This window comes from Homarus americanus, unplaced genomic scaffold, assembly GCF_018991925.1.
Source record: "Homarus americanus isolate GMGI-L3 unplaced genomic scaffold, GMGI_Hamer_2.0 scaffold2759, whole genome shotgun sequence".
NCBI classification, from domain to species: domain Eukaryota; kingdom Metazoa; phylum Arthropoda; class Malacostraca; order Decapoda; family Nephropidae; genus Homarus; species Homarus americanus.
Genome location: NW_024748710.1, coordinates 81,297 through 100,101, shown reverse-complemented (window position 1 = coordinate 100,101; position 18,805 = coordinate 81,297). Strand labels below are relative to the sequence as shown.

At 42.7% G+C, this 18,805-nt stretch overlaps 1 protein-coding gene across 2 annotated transcripts in view; it reads right to left on the bottom strand.

The window, feature by feature from the left end:
- The window catches only part of LOC121880386 (BMP-binding endothelial regulator protein-like), a 133,534-nt gene that overhangs the window by 73,696 nt on the left and 41,033 nt on the right, over positions 1-18,805 (bottom strand). The gene's annotated exons all lie outside the window — the stretch shown is intronic.

Below are 18,805 nucleotides of genomic sequence, written 5' to 3'. Positions count from 1 at the left end.
AACTGATTATGTAATTCAAGTTGGTGGATTTTTTTCCCTCTGTCAGATGAATTTTTTATTTTTTTTTATTTTTTGACGAGTATTGTTCATTACGGGTGGAGAGAGAGAGAGAGAGAGAGAGAGAATCATCTATTAAGTGAAAACAGAACGAAAAAATAAACAAAAAGAAAGAAAAAAGAATGAACAATTAATAGAGAAAAAACACAGAAACAATGACATTAAAAGAAATAAAATAAAATAAGAAAATCCGGAAAGAAAAACAAAATGACAAACAGACAGAAAGACAGATAGTGAAAAACCTGTCACACTTGGGTTAAGGGACAGGTAAGGCCCCGTGTTAATGATCTCCTGAGGAAGAGCTAAAAAAAATTACCTTAATGACCTGGCCTCAGCTGAACACACACACTATAATGTTTTAATGTCAGTGTGTTTCCAGCGTGTAAATCACAATTAAAACAAATTAAGTGTGTGTGTGTGTGTGTGTGTGTGTGTGTGTGTGTGTGTGTGTGTGTGTGCCTGGTATGGATGTATTTCTGATTATAGTCGTTTCCGTTGCGCTTATTTGCTATTATTTATTATTATTATTATTATTATTATTATTATTGAAAGACATACAAGTTACAACTATCACCACATTACATAATAAAATCCCCAAATAAAAAATAAATAAATGTATATATATATATTAATAATAAAACACATCAACCAAAGATAAACCTTTCCTCAAGACGACTGTCACCATAAACCTACAGTAGATAAAAATATATACAAAAATAGTAGACAGAGGAACAGACGGAGTGAGTGAATATGTGTCTCATAACTTACTAGTGTGATAAGACGTGTTTGTGTAGTTAACTTATATTACTTTCTCGGAGGCCGCGAAGAATATAAAGTTTGGCGTGACAGACATAGAGACAGGGAGACTTAGAGACAGACAAACAGACAGATAGCTAGATAGATAGATAGAGAGAGAGAGAGAGTCGACAGAATAAGTTTGAGAAGAGTTTGGTGCGACAGTTGTGTGACAGATGGAGTGTAGGGCGGAGCGACTCGCGCACATCTTAATATGGCGTTCCAATAATACGCCACCTCTGTTAAATTCACCCCACACTCACTCCTACATAATAATAATAATAATAATAATAATAATAATAATAATAGTAATAATAATAATAATAATAATAATAATAATAATAATAATATTGTATTCACTTAAATAAAATAAAATGAAGGTATTTGGAGTAAGTTCGACCCATGTATGACGCAAACACACATCATCCACCACACAACACCACGCCCATACGTCACCACGCCCACTCGTCTTTACCACGCCCATGTCATCACGTCCACTCGTCCCTACCACGCCCATACGTCACCACGCCCACACAATGCCACCAGACCCATAAAACACCACTACATCCACACCACACCCCCACATACCACCCACACCACACCGCCACATACCACCCACACCACACCGCCACAGTAAAGACAGACAAAACTGACAGATAAACCTCCCCTTAAAGACCATCCGAGTCAAAATACTACCATCTGATACCTGTCCATTTTTCTCAACTAGACAAGGCAGGTGACAGGTCAACAATTTACTAGAATATAGGCCATTTATCTCCTCTCTCGCCTCGTTACATGTTACTCCTATCTAGACAAAATTCTGCAAGTTATATGACCCCTCAAAAACACCTGTCACCTTTTCTTATCTACACACGGGAGGTCAAAGTTCAAGCAGTCGTAAAATAAGTCGTGTTTTTTGTTTTTGTTTTTTTGCACTTGTCAGTTCTTTCTGTTTCATTGTAGAGAAAGTTATTCAAGTGGATGTAATAAAATAGATTCTTATTTTTTTTGCTCATTTTCCTCAGCCAGACACGAGTGGTCAGAGGTTAAACACTGTTGTAAAATTAGTGAGAGGATTTGTGTGTCGCCACTCAATTCAGACACGACTGTTGGCAGCATATTTTAACTACATGAAGATTAACCCCATAGGTCATTTTCCCCCCATGATTAACCATCCCCTCGATAACCTAACCTAACCTAAATATGAGAGAGAGAGAGAGAGAGAGAGAGAGAGAGAGGGGACAGGTAGGAGATAAGGAAATACTACTCCCCTCACGTCACCGACCAAACCGAGTCTATGAGGGGAGGGTAGGAGGTGAGGGAGGGAAGAGGGGGGGGAGGAGAACAGGGAGGGGAGAGTAGGGAAGGGAGGCAGGGAGGGCTGGAGAGGGGAGAAGAGGGGAGGGAGTCGTCAGGAACAGGGTTAACGGGATGAGGTAAGAGGAGAGATGGGAAAGTGTGTGTGTCTGTGTGTGTGTGTGTGTGTGTGTGTGTGTGTGTGTGTGTGTGTGTGTGTGTGTGTGTGGAGGACAAAGCAAGAATGAAAGGGAGAAAAAGATGGATGGGAGAAGGAGAAAGAGTGAGTGATGGTGGGAAGAAAGAAGGGTGAGGAAGAAAGGGGGGGAATAAGGAAGAGGGAGGGAAGAAGGGTAAGTGAAGGGGGGAGGGAAAGTGTAAAGGAGGGAAGGTGTGAGAGAGGGAGTGTGAGGGAGGGTATGATGGTACAAACACCCAAGGACAAAGCTCCTCCAGTACCTAGAGGGAAGGAGGAAGGAGGAAAAAAGGAAGGAAAGAAAGAAGGAAGAGAGGGAAGGAATGAATGATGGAAGGAAGGAAGGAAGGAAGGAAGGAACTTTGAAGTGGTTTAGAGACAGACGAAGCTAAGTGATAAAATAGAGACACACGGGCGGGGATGAGAGGGAGAGAGAGAGAGAGAGAGAGAGAGAGAGATTGGAGAGGGCGCTGAGAGGGAGATGGGATTACACCTCTCAGTATAATGCTGTTAAGAGGACGATAAGGTTACACTCGTTCTCAGTATAGGTCTTGCCTGCCTCCACACACACACACACACACACACTTCAGGGTACACTGACCTACACTCACACACTCACTCACACTCTACACTAAACACACTCACACACTCATATTAAACAGACTACTCTACACTTACACACCTACACTTGCCGGCCTCCATACACACACACACACACACACACACACACACACACACACACACACACACACACACACACCCAGGTACACTGACCTACACACACACACACACACACACACACACACTCCAAGTACACTGACCTACTCACACCTCACTCACACCTCTGCTACACACACACACACACACACACACACACACACACACACACACACACACACACACACACACACCAAAGTACACTGACCTACACTCACACCTCCTCACTCTTAACTACACACACACACACACACACACACACACACACACACACACACACACACACACACACTTTAATGTAAGACAGAATTAACAAAGTCACGTCAGGTTAGGTTTTTTTTGGGGTAAGGTTAGGTTAGGTTAGGTTAGATTAGGTTAGGTTAAGCCTGGTATATCATCAACATTACACAATACATCTCCAGTAAGTTAAGTACAAAACTAGAGAAGAAACCAGAGAAAGGTTTATCTTATCTGAACATCGTCAACAAAACATGTGGCAAGAGCTTCCATGAACTACACCAAAACAGATGAAGAACGGAGATACATTCCCAGCTTCTTAACGCGCGGAAGGATGTGAAGTAATACGGGAGTAACAGAAGTAAGGATGGGCTGACCTTTATACAACACAGCCATGATAAACAACACTATCATCTTGACCCCAAGTAAATAACACCACCATTATCAACAACAGTTAGGAAAAATAGTGTTGAAGTTACTTATGGTATGAGTGCCCAGAACGTTGATCGCGATATACCAGTAGAACGCAAAGCAATTTCTCGTATATCGCGGGATGGGCAGTAGCGGTGTAGCCTCTCGACAGGGATCCTACAGGTACAGTACACAGCACCCCTACCACGCGTAAAACACCTCAGTTATTACAAAAAGACAAAAACAAAATTGTTATCTCCATTATTGGTTGCTAACAGGAAGGGCATTTAAATAATTTGGGGAATAATTAATTAATAATGTCACAGAAAATTATACCGCTAACATGAAAATGAACCAAATTTCACCAACTGGGAGCCTTCACACGGCTTGACGTCATGCAGTGTAAATCATCACATCAGTATACTAAGTTCTTCCCCACACTGTTCTTAGATGTATGATTATGCATTGAAAATTATGTAAGAAATTGACAATATATCAATTAATTTTATTTTATTATTGGTTACTCTCTCTCTCTCTCTCTCTCTCTCTCTCTCTCTCTCTCTCTCTCTCTCTCTTCTCTCTCTCTCTCTCTCTCTCTCTAAAGGCTCAAAATCCATCCATTACCTGCTGGAGGTTAGGAAATATTGTGCTAGTAGATCACGTTCGGATAACCATGAAAAAAGTAGATACAGCCACATGAGTCTGGCCTCCCCTGACTTATGGAGTAGAATATTATTTATATTGTCTTATCAAATTGAAGAAATATCTGAAATTTACAAAATGGATATTAACAGTTAACATTGATTTACCCAAACATCTTAATTATTGGAAAGGTTTTATTATCTTAGACGATTAGGTTAGGTTTGGGTTGGTTGAGTGAGGTTTGGTTTGGTTTGTTAGGCTGAGTTCGGTTTAATTTGCCTTTGTTAAGTTAGGTTAGCTTAAGTTTGTTTGCTTAGGTTAGCTTAAGTTTGGTTTGGTTAAGGTTAGCTTAGCTTAAGTTTGTTTGCTTAGGTTAGCTTAAGTTTGGTTTGGTTAGGTTAGCTTAGCTTAAGTTTGGTTTGGTTAAGTTAGATTAAACTTGCTGGATTAGGTTAGGTTAGGTGTTACAGCACATTAGGTTAAATCGCATAAAACAGACGATGGTTCAGGTGAGATGTACTCCCAGTTGCAACACGACAACACTAAGTACCTTTACCACCCAAAGATTAAACGAATCTGCTGTAGGCCCTTTCACACTATGAGGTTTCTCGCCGCATCTAGATGCGATGCGGTGCCCGACATAGCAATCGACTGATAGTTCTTATGTACAATACCTCTTCACACTGTGCGGTTGCAGCAGATTCGCCGGTCCGACGCCAGATTGCATGTGCGGCGTCCCACTGGACTTGTCCGGTACCGCGCCCGTACGCTGCAAACTGTATAGACAAAGAGTCCAAAGTTGGGTCGGTGTACGCGGCAGCTGGACGAATGTGCGGCAGAAAACCGTGGTCTCTCCGGTGCGACGAAGAACCGCAGAGTGTGAAAGAGGCCTTACAGTACACGTCGCTGGAAGAGTCAAGACAAGGTGTTGACAAATTTCTTTACGACGCTCCTGAATATCCAAAGATTCAGCGGGTAATTCTGGCGGGTGAGTAACAAGCAGAGAGGTGAGGGTAATGATTGGCCGCTCAGTGAAGTATGGAGAGAATGCGTATAGCCAGCTGTCAGAATAAAAAAACTTCAGGTATGCACGCCATCATATGAGTATTCGCTTAACGTGCACAATTTGAGGAAGATATCTTAGACAGTATACAGTATATATCTGCTTAACGAACATCCGGTTAACCTAAAATTTTCCAGGAACATATACGTTAAACGGACAGTAAACAGTCAGTATCCGCTTAACGAATATCCGGTTAACGTATAAGTTTTCAGGAACGCCCCCTGTATGTTAAGTGGACAGTGATATTATTCTTAAAACCTGACCAACCGACTCTCTCAGGGCAGTGGAGGTGAAAGGTCAAGTGCAATAAGAAGGTAAATAATGCCATATACAGCAATGGTGGAAATGCACAGTCTTAGCCTCAAGCACATAGATAATATAAACAAAATTATACTGCTACACTGAACCAGGGTAGCCAAGGTAAGAGCCACTGAACCAGGTAGTCAAGGTAAGAGCCTACACTGAACCAGGTAGCTAAGGTAAGGCCTACACTGAATAAGGATGCCAAGGTAATGGCCTACACTGAACCAGGTAGCTAAGGTAAAACACTACACTGAATCAGGTTAGCCAAGGTAAAACACACTGAATCAGGGTAGCCAAGGTAAAGGCCTATACTGAACCAGAGTAGCCAAGGTAAAACACTACACTGAATCAGGGTAGCCAAGGTAAAGGCCTATACTGAACCAGAGTAGCCAAGGTAAAACACTACACTGAATCAGGGTAGCCAAGGTATAGGCCTACATATGTCAGGGTAGCCAAGGTACACTGAGTAGAGTAGTAAGTGAGAGAGAGAGAGAGAGAGAGGTAGAGAAAGGAAATGAGAGAAAAGAGTAAGATACTTAAATTGAAAGATCATCCGTTGCCACTACTACCACTACTAAAACAACCATCACCACCACTCCCACCACTACCCCCATCACCACCACTCCCACCACTACCCCCATCACCACCACTACTAATAAATACCTGTACTAGCATCACCACCACTACCTCCCCCACCATCACTAAAACTATCACCACCTACCACCATTACCACCACCCCCACCATCACTACCACTATCATCACCTACCACCATCACCACCACCCCCACCATCACTACCACTATCATCACCTACCACCATCACCACCACCCCCACCATCACTACCACTACCCCTACCACTACTACGACCACTACTAATACCACCACCACCATATATCACCACCACCACTATCCCCACCAGCAGGAGAGGAAGGTGTCGTAGAGTAGGAAGAGGAGGAAGGTGTCGTGGAGGGGTAGGAAGAAGAGGAGGTGTCGTGGAGAGGGTAGGGAGAGGTGTCGTGGAGGGTAGGAAGAGGGGAGTGCCGTGGAGGGAGTAGGAAGAGGAGGGAGAGGTGTCATGTGAGGTGTGGAGGAGGGTAGGTGTCGTGGAGGGGGAGGTGTCGTGGAAGGGAAGGAAGAGGAGGAAGGTGTCGTGGAGGGTGTGGAGGGGAGAAGGTATCGTGGAGGGTGTAGGAGGAGGGGGAGGTGTCGTGGAGGGTGTAGGAGGGGGTGTTGTGGATGGGGTAGGAAGAGGAGGGAAGGTGTCGTGGAGGGTGTAGGAGGGGGAGGTGTCGTGGAGGGTGTAGGAGGAGGGGTGTAGCCAGCTGGTACTAACAAGGTTCATGGGTCTGGGTGTAAAATATCAATTAAGGCTGCGAGGGTCTGCAGCTGGTAGACCAACGACTACTACCATAACCAGTATTGTCTGTCGGTCTGTGTTTGTCTCTGTTTGTCTGTGTGATTATTCGTGTGTGTGTGTGTGTGTGTGTGTGTGTGTGTGTGTGTGTGTGTGTGTGTCAGTATTCACATCTGGGGTGCCATTTACACAATCCTCTTATCAGATTTTGTGAGTGCCACTGTCCTTGCCCAGCTGGGAGCTTATACATGTTTGGTTGTCTCATTACCACCACAACCACCATCACCACCAACTACCACCATCATCAATTACCATTACCAGTCATCACCACAACACCATCACCACCAACTACCACCATCATCAATTACCATTACCAGTCATCACCACAACCACCATCACCACCAACTATCACCATCATCAATTACCATTACCAGTCATCGCACAACCACCATCACCACCAACTATCACCATCATCAATTACCTACCAGTCATCACCAACCACCACTACCACCATCATCAATTACCATTACCAGTCATCACCACAACCACCATCACCACCAACTACACCATCATCAATTACCATTACCAGTCATCACCACAACCACCATCACCACCAACTACCACCATCATCAATTACCATTACCAGTCATCACCACCACCATCACCACCAACTATCCCCATCATCAATTACCATACCAGTCATCACCACAACCACCATCACCACCAACTACCACCATCATCAATTACCATTACCAGTCATCCACCACAACCTGCATCACCACCAACTTCTACCATCATCAATTACCATTACCAGTCACCATCACAACCACCATCACCACCAACTACCACCATCATCAATTACCATTACCAGTCATCACCACAACCACCATCACCACCAACTATCACCATCATCAATTACCATTACCAGTCATCATCACAACCACCATCACCACCAACTACCACCATCATCAATTACCATTACCAGTCATCACCACAACCACCATCACCACCAACTACCACCATCATCAATTACCATTACCAGTCATCACCACAACCACCATCACCACCAACTACCACCATCATCAATTACCATTACCAGTCACCATCACAACCACCATCAATTACCACCGACTGCTGTACTGCACACGCCGCCCTAGCGACCTGTACCACCGACTGCTGTACCGCACACGCCGCCCTAGCGACCTGTACCACTGACTTGCTGTACCATACACGTCCCCCTAATAAAGCGTACCACTTGGGGGGAGGGGAGGGAAACACTGTACCAGTTGTACCATTTGTATGTCCACCATGTGTGTATATACTTAAATTCCTTGAAATAATGTAATCGCCATGTGTGGTCGGGGGAGGGAGGATGTAGGACGAGGGGGTGCAGGACGAGGGGGGTTCAGGAGGAGGAAAGTGGGGGGTGCATGGAAGAGGGAAGGAGGGACGTGGCGTTTTGAGAGTGGGGCGTTGGGGTGGTGCTTTCGGGGTTGAGTTGGGGGGGGAGGGGGTGGAAACTGAGTGGGTCAGGGAGGGGTTGTGAGAAGTGGAGTTGGGTTGAGAAGAGATGGTAAGGGATAGGGAGGAGTAGGGAAGATTGGGGAAGATAAGGGAGGGATTGATAAGGTAGGGGAGGGGTGAAGAGAAATGGGGATTTGTGAGGTTTGGGAGGGGATGAAGAAGGGGTTAGGAGGGGTGAGAGAGAGTTTAGGAGGGTGTGGGAGAGAGTTGGGGAGTTTTGGGGTGAGAGTTGGGGAGTTTTGGGGTGAGAGTTGGGGGTCGTTAAGGGGAATCATCGTGGTAAGGTCACTGGGTCCTTCTACTCAAGAGGTAGTATTTTAGGAGCGTCTGACGTAGTGCCCCACCCACCCACATGTACTCCACCCCACGCCCACGTACCCGATCCCCACACGCAAGAACTCTATACCGACACACACCCCACCCATTTTCATTCAGGACACACGCAACCTAACCTAACCTAACCTAACCTAACCCCTCTCACTTATTTAGCATTAGTGTGTTTAATTATCAGATGAGACAAGAGTAGTTTAATCAACACATTTCTATCGATACAAGAGTTCTGATCCAAGACGAGAAGAACACACACACACACACACACACACACACACACACACATCACACACATCACACACACATCACACACACATCACACGTAGTCACTTGCTTGCCGTCTCAGAAAAAAATCAGGCAGCGGATGTACACACGGACAGGAGGATACAACACCACTTGAAATAGGATGGGATCTTCCACCCTCTTAGGTTCGAACTCCCGACGACACCGTGAACTAGATGCGAGGTTGTTTTTCTTACCTCCAACAAACCTCTTATACTCCACGTAAACACTGTAAGGCCAGACACCAAACATAAACACTACTTTGGGCAGAATCTGACCTTTTTTTCGGAGGGATTCTGACCTTGTTTGGGGGAGGGATTCTGACCTTGTTTGGGGGAGGGATTCTGACCTTGTTTGGGGGAGGGATTCTGACCTTGTTTGGGGGAGGGATTCTGACCTTTGTTTGGGGGAGGGATTCTCACCACTATTACTACCTCTTCTATCACCATTCTCAACGATACGTATTCTTCTCTTACTCTATCACCACAAACTCTAGTCTCACCACTATCCTCTACTTTCACCACTTCCTCTACTATCACCACTAACTCTAGCCTCACCACTACCTCTATCATCACCACTACCTATACTATCACCACTACCTCTATCATCACCACTACCTATACTTTCACCACTACCTCTACTATCACCACTACCTCTATCATCACCACTACCTATACTTTCACCACTACCTCTACTATCACCACTACCTCTATCATCACCACTACCTATACTTTCACCACTACCCATACTTTCACCACTACCTCTACTATCACCACTAACTCTAGTCTCACCACTACCTATACTTTCACCATTACCTCTACTATCACCACTACGTCTACTATCACCACTACCTTTATCACCACTACCTATACTTTCACCACTAAACAATACAGCTTCACCGCAGCACCTTTATCACATCGTCAACAGTTCCAAGCACATAATTAATTACACCCAGGATTAACGAGTAAATCACCGTAAAATAAAGTTAATAGGAATAACATTTACTATTTCCAAATCTAATTATGAATACAGCGATACCTATTGGAAGTGAAGAGGAAACTCGGATTAGCGATTTTTTATTATGGATTCGCAGTTCGGAGTCTCAGGCATTGATCGGGGATATGTTATCTTAGTGTCGGCATGAACAAGTGCGGGGTGAGTATGAGGGTCGCCTAGGGTACGCCGTGTTACCAGGCTTGTGTGTGTCCAAGCTGCCGACTAAGGATTCGCCTGACCTGCATCTTCTCTGGGCACCGAAGCAACCAATCATGCGTTCTGATGAGGAGGTTGAGCCGTGCTAGGATGCCGGAGGACTCAGATTGGTGTATGTAATGGAGTAGAGTTGGATGGATTATATTAAGGTCTTAGAGAAGTTGTATGAAGAGGCTCTAGCAGTAGCAAGTTAGGGAGGACACGAACCACCACAAATGATCGTGATTGTTTATAATGAAGGACGGGGAAGACCACACTTGTATGACCTGAAAGATATGGTGGAAAGTAAGTCTTCATAAACGTCAAGCACTCGGGATGCCCCAGACTCCTTTCGATGTAGAGACAGTAACAAAATGTCCCGTGTATCGATTATGGCTGAAGCTTTGCAAATGGCTTTAGAATAATTAATTTCTCATCCCGGAAAATGTAGTGTTGTATAGAGCAATGAGCGGCCTCCTACAGACGCCACGAAGGTGCTCCGGGACATGTGTGCTTCTCACGCCGTCGATGTTGTGTAGATAAGCCATAAAAAACGTGATTCGATTTCGGTTATCGAATTCGACTCCTAAACAAAATTTTGTCTTGAAAATTCTGGAGGTGTAAATATTGGGGTCGAAGGATAACAGGAATTATTAGCATCTCTAAAACATCTGAGTGGACTTGTATCCACCGACCCCCGCGGCTTCAGTGCCTAAGCCAAAATAATCCTACCTGAGTAATATTATTTCAAGGATGTGCGAGGACCCGGGGTGAGAGATCTGTAGGTATCTTAAAGTAGACAAGTGGGAGAGTTTAACATAAATTAGCTTGGAAGCTGTGACCAGTACGAGCTTGTCCTAGCGATGGAAGAGACATGTAACGGAGGTTGGAAAATGCCAGTTAAGACGTAAATTATATACACCAATATAAAGAGCTAAAAAATTTGTTAAAACGAATCGGCCATTGTTTTAGGTAAGTACGTAAAGCCTTTTATTCCAGTCAACAGCCTGGACCAATACGCCTGGCAACAAAACAATCGTCTGGAATTCGAGACAGGTTCCTTAAACGGTATTCCCCTTGTCTAGAAAATCCGTCAAGCTATCACAAGCACATACTCATACTGCGTTTAATCCTTAAAGAAGGTCTGGCAAAATACCTTCCTAACTCAAGAAAATGCCTCGCCCCCTTCCACCTCATGATAATTTTCACAGATGAGAAAACAAAACCAACATTTTCTTTACCTCCGTTTTTAATATATTTCTTTTATAGTACAGTATTAACATAAAAAATTATACACTGAATCCACTACACTACATCCACTATCCTATCATCTACACTACATCTGCTATACTATTACTTCTATTCACTTACCCAAAATTTCACCTTCGGGACACTTCAGGGGTGCACATGATCTCTATCATTATCTTTATCTTCAAACCAGTAGCCTCCCCACACACACACACATACACTGTGCTTTATAAATACACTACTACTATTACTATTACTACTAATACTATTAATAATAGTAATAATAATAATAGTATTTATTATTATTATTATTATTATTATTATTATTATTATTACTATAGTGTCAAGAGAATAAAAATAAAAATTTGTCCTCAAACTAAAATCACGTTTTAAGAAGAGTGCTCCTGAAATAGAAATATTTTCCCATTTCCTGAAGCTTAAAAAATAAATAAAATGTTTGGAGCTTTTAACACGTCACACACACACGTGGAGAATACATAATACTGACATAATACTTGAGAAACAGTGGCATTATTGCATCATACGCGCGAGAAAACTGCAGCTCCATTTCCTGCCTTCATATGAAAACAGCTGGTCTGGTTCCCGCACTTTTGCCGTGTCAAGGAACCTCTTCAGCTGTTTTACCCGCGCTTTTTATCACCCACGAACCTCTCCAGCTGTTTCACCCCCGCTTTTTATCACCCACGAACCTCTCCAGCTGTTTTACCCACGCTTTTTATCACCCACGAACCTATCCAGCTGTTTTACCCCCGCTTTTTATCACCCACGAACCTATCCAGCTGTTTTACCCACGCTTTTTATCACCCACGAACCTATTCAGCTGTTTTACCCACGCTTTTTATCACCCACGAACCTATCCAGCTGTTTTACCCACGCTTTTTATCACCCACGAACCTCTCCAGCTGTTTTACCCACGCTTTTTATCACCCACGAACCTCTCCAGCTGTTTTACCCCGCTTTTTATCACCCACGAAATATCCAGCTGTTTTTACCGCGCTTTATCACCCACGAACCTCCAGCTGTTTTTACCCACGCTTTTATCACCCACGAACCTCTCCAACGCTTTTTATCACACCACGAACCTATCCAGTTTTACCCTGCTTTTATTTTAACCTCTCCAGCCGTTTTACCCACGCTTTTTATCACCCACGAACCTGTCAGCTGTTTTACCCACGCTTTTATCACCCAATAACCTATCCAGCTGTTTTAATTCCGCGCTTTTTATCACCCACGAACCTCCAGCTGTTTTAAGCTTTTTATCAATGACCCACTGTTTTAACCCGCTTTTATCACCCACGAACCTGTATCTGTTTTATCCACCGCGCTTTTATCACCCACGAACCTATCCAGCTGTTTTACCTGCGCTTTTTATCACCCACGAACCTATCCAGCTGTTTTACCCGCGCTTTTTATCACCCACGAACCTATCCAGCTGTTTTACGCTTTTTATCACCCACGAACCTATCCAGCTGTTTTACCCCCGCTTTTTATCACCCACGAACCTATTCACTTTTGAGAGAGTTGCAATCAGCATTGTCTATCGTCCAGGAAAAAAATATGGAGCAGTAATGAGGGAAGCAACACGGTCATTGAACACATTACACGGAGAATATAAGCACAGACTCGCTCCAGGGTTACAATTCTCTCTCTCTCTCTCTCTCTCTCTCTCTCTCTCTCTCTCTCTCTCTCTCATATCTAAAGACTTAGTGAAGGGTGATTAAAGTCACTGAGATACATAAATAAACAATAAAACAGCAATAATAACAACTTCCAAAATAATAGTATTGTTAGAAAACTGTCAGAGGGAGAGAGAGAGAGAGAGAGAGAGAGAGAGAGAGAGAGAGAGAGAGAGAGATAATAAGAACTGAAAACAGAGAGGACGAGAATGACAGACAGAAAGACAGAGATAGATAGAGGCAGAGAGAGAGATAGACAGTAATTCAACCCTTTGTTATCTAACCCACGTCAATCACCGTTTAAAGTCGTCTATGACTGTCTGTAAACGACTTCAAGCACGTGTGATCACTCAGCAGGGGGGCCAACAAGGTGTACAGTATGTGTTATTTTAATACAATTGATTATTTTTCTTGTGTGTGTGTGTGTTTGGAAATGTGTATATATGTGTGTGTATGAGTATGAGTTTGTAAATGTGTACGTGTGTGTGTATGTGTACCTACGTGTACCTAACTTTAAGAGTATGTGTGAATATAAATTGTCATACATTTTTTTTTTCAATTTAGTCGTCAGTACCATGGTATAACACACAAACTACCTTCTGGCGAGTCACAAAGATGGTGGTAAGACAGAGGAATGACTCTACCTTAACTAGATGTTTTTCTTTCTCATTCCAGAAAAAAAAACTAAAAGAATGAAGGTACCGAGTGTGTGAGACTCCTAGTAGGTGTCTCACAATAAACAGCGTTAATAAACTGGTAAACATGTGTAATAGTCACCGTCCTGCTCTGTGACGCAACACTGTTCTATGATAGATGTTGCACAATTCATATTTTTAGCCTTAGGTATTGCACAGTTGTCAATTGCACAAACTACACTTTGGATTGGCTTAACACTGACATTTCTCGTTTCACAAAGTCGTGACTGTATAGCGTTGATAATGTATAAATTACATTAATTTCTTTCATCCACCTGTGTATAATAATTATGTTACATGGATAATGTATTTATAAATGTATAAAAGTCATATTCCCATGCTACATTGTTATACGGCTGATGGTAAAGTGTGCAAAAGTCCTGTAATTTTATGAATCTGTGGTGATCATTTTATAGACGCGACACAGATTATTCATTTCACTCGTGTATTCCTCATTAGATCAATATAATACAATGATAAAAATAAAATAAAATAAAAATAAGATAAAATATATATACAGAAAATAAAATAAAGTAAAAAGGAATAAATATTACAAATTAATCTCAACTGAAACGGATCTACACAATAGCATTTGTTTAAACTCGCACACACCCAGCTCGATCGAGTGTACCAACATCATTAAAAAGAAGTGAATCATTACTTTCATTCCTATTGTCGACATCTAAAATCTCTATGATATTACTGTGCAAATTAACTGTTAAATATCTCGTAACCTGAAGGATAAATGGGCGAGTGTAATAGAGATTATTAAAGAAACAGATGGGACATTTTCCTCTCATTAGTTCGCTGGTGTTGTGATTAATAATATAACGGAACGTGAAGCTCTCTCTCTCTCTCTCTCTCTCTCTCTCTCTCTCTCTCTCTCTATAACCCATACTTTAAAGAATACCGATTACACACACACACACACACACACACACACACACACACACAGGGATCGTAGCCTCAAGGTAAATTTCTGGATTGTGAACTCCTGATTGCATGACACGAGCTGATGATGCGTGGCCAAGGGTGACACAACAACATATGAGAGAGAGAGAGAGAGAGAGAGAGAGAGAGAGACTGGAAAAATTTTACTAATAATTACAAAGGTAAGATAAACAGGAGAGAGAAACACACACACACACACACACACACACGTGAACGTTTGATTAAGATGGCATGAGCTGAGAGTGACTGAGAGAAGTGAGGGAAGTTTACAAACAAGACCTGAGATACAAGAGCGAGAATTAATCTCTACAAGTGAGAGAAATTTCAAGTGCTTGGATCGACACAAGGAGAGACAAAGGGATGCGCCAGGTGTGAGAGAGAGAGATAGTGTACAAGCAAGTGAGAGAGAGAGACAAACTGCCTAACCTCTTAAGTTCTCTGTAATAATTACTACATTTTCTATAACTCTCGCTACGTTTTTTTTTATATATTATAGCTCACGTTTTCGTCAATACTCACTATATTTTTCTACATCACTCATCCTTGGTTAATATTTGACTCATTGTGAAGTACTATGAATAATTCTTTAACTTATGTGTCTGCCTTACAACCAGCGGCACTCTAAGATACCAGATGTGCTTTGTATAAAGAATTAAAATAAACAACGTCTATCCCTGTATAGTTTTATATACAAGAGATGGTCCTGGCAGTACAGTACAGATGGATACTTGTATTTATCATTTTATACACAATATTATGAGAGGGAACAAGAGTTACGACACTCACACCTGCGGGGACATTATGTTGATTAGTTGTTCCTCCACTACCCACGCTGTCTGCTGGCCATGACACTGCACAGTCATGAACACTAGGTACAGTCATGAACACTAGGTACAGTCATGAACACTAGGTATAGTCATGAGCACTAGGTACAGTCATGAACACTAGGTACAGCCATGAACACTATAGGTACAGTCATGAACACTAGGTACAGCCATGAACACTATAGCTACAGTCATGAACACTAGGTACAGTCATGAGCACTAGGTACAGTCATGAACACTAGGTAGACACTTTGTATATTCTAAACTGCATCAAAACGACACTTGACATAATGAGTCTCGCTTGATACATAAGTTTTAAACAGTCCCAAAATAACTATATTTTTAAAGAGATGAACACTACACTCGCTGACCTTAACTACTACAAACTGTGAAAACAATACTTTTTTTTTCATTTGGTTGAGTTATCTTCACCTCAGTTTTAAAGCCTTGACTGCGATATTTTAAACTGCCTGATGAAGAAACGGTCAAGGGACGATGAAAGTAAAGAAACAGCCCTGAATGTTAATAAACTGCCTGATGATAATAGTTAAAAATAAACAGTTGAAAATAACATCACAAATATCGGTATTATAAAGGCGAAATATTTTGCCATTTTTTCAATGCATTTATGTTTATTATTTGTGTCCAGGTCATTTTAATTCTTTTTTTATTTTCTAATTTATTTACTTCATATAATAAACACCTGAGTTTAAAGAGACGAGGAAGAATTAATGTTTGGGGAGGTGGGGAGGCAGGTGGAGAGGGAGGTAGGGAGGCAGGTGGAGAGGGAGGTGGGGAGGCAGGTGGAGAAGGAGGTGGGGAGACAGGTGGAGAGATGGAGGTAGGGAGGCAGGTGGAGAGGGAGGTGGGGAGGCATGTGGAGAGGGAGGTAGGGAGGCAGGTGGGAGAGGGAGGGGGGGAGGCAGGGGAGAGGGAGGTGGGGAGGAGGTGGGAGGGGAGGCAGGTGGAGAGGGAGGTGGGAGGCAGGTGGGGGAGACAGGGAGAGATGGAGGTAGGGGAGGCAGGAGAGGGAGGTGGGGAGGCAGGTGGAGAGATGGAGGGAGGCAGGTGGGAGAGGGAGGTGGGTGGGGAGGGGGGCAGGTGGAGAGATGGGGTAGGGAGGCAGGTGGAGAGGGAGGTGGGGGGAGGTGGGAAGGCAGGTGGAGAGATGGAGGTGGGGGAGGGGGAGAGGGAGGTGGGGAGGTGGAGAGGGAGGGAGATGGAGGTAGGGAGGCAGGTGGAGAGGGAGGTGGGGAGGCAGGTGGAGAGGGAGGGGGAGACAGGTGGAGAGATGGAGGTAGGGAGGCAGGTGGAGAGGGAGGTGGGGAGGCAGGTGGAGAGGGAGGTGGGGAGGCAGGTGGAGAGGGAGGTAGGGAAGGAGGTGGAGAGGGAAGCATTGAGGAAAGTTTAAAATGGGGTGGGGAGGGAAGTGGGGATGGAGGATTGCAGAGAGGAGGGGAGAGAGGTGGGGAGGGGAGGTGTGGGGAGGGAACACCCTCGTCCCCACATGATAAATAAATTTTCAAGAAACTTTAATGAGAAAAAATATTACATTATACATTATCATTACCGTCTCAGACTCGGATAATATTCCCGTCTTAAAAAAAAATATTTGACAATTATGACAACTCTATTTCTATTGTATATAAACACAGCATGATGATTTTTAGAAGACTTTTAGTTTGGCCGAATAAAATTAGTTTGTTTATATCGTTCGTAATGTAAGTATTAGTGAATCTTTACCAGGTTTTTTAAGTCCGGATATTCATTAAACTGAATATTTACACAATTTTTCGAGAACAAAAATAAAAGATTGAATTTGGTAGTAATAACTGAAGGTGTACGAAAGCGGGTAAAGTGAAATACCGGAGGAGGAGGAGTTTAGGTGTGACGGCATCAAGGAGTTCAATTGTGACGTCATCAACCTTCTCGCAATACACGGCACTTAACGAGATAAAACTGAATGTTAACAGTAGTGTAACGTTTTCCTGGAAGTTAAAGAAACGATACTCTCTCTCTCGTTACCCTTTCCACTAATTATAGAACACTAACGCATAAATGTTGTCGTTCAAACACTAAGCACTTAAGCACAGCTACTAAGACAAGACCCTCAAGCGTATACTTAACGAGCGCTCAAGATAACAAACACACACACACACACACACCCCACTAAACCAGCGCTTAAGGGGTAGGAATAGTCCCCTACTTGAGTGTTTCTTAGGTGAGAGAGAGAGAGAGAGAGAGAGAGAGAGAGAGAGAGAGAGGTCCCCCAAAAGAGTGTGTGTGTGTGTGTGTGTGTGTGTGTGTGTGTGTGTGTGTGTGTGATTCTCCAGGAAATACTTAAGAAAACGTCTAAATGTTTTAAACTTAAACAACATATCATTTGCATAAAGTAAATAGAAGAGAAGAAGGCTTTTATAATGCAGTTTCATTATCATAATTAGTATCATTATAATTGTCATTATCATCCTCATTAACATTATCATCGTCATTAAACTCTTTATCATCATTATCCCCCATCGTCATTATTATCTTTATCATCATTATCCCCCATCGTCATTATTATCTTTATCATCATTATCCCCCATCGTCATTATTAACGTTATCCTAATCATCATCATCACTACTGGAGTCTTATATTCTATCTGTCTTCCTTTTATCTTCATCTTATTTATCGTATTTATTTATTTATTTATTACTTTCTTCGCATCCCGTGTAGTAAATCTGTCAGACTCGTCTTACAAACCAACACACAAAAAAACACTATTTATGCCCCCACTGTCACTACATCTTTTACCTTATCTGATTATTTAGTTCAATAAATCACTAAACAAAAACAACAACAACAAATAAATACATTATACCCATCAACCAATAGATAACAAGAACAATAACAACATTATTCTTTCAATCTTATCAACCAGTCAATCTTCCCCAAGACAAAGTTGCAAAGTCATAATTAGTAATATTGCAGATTGCACGATAAATAATA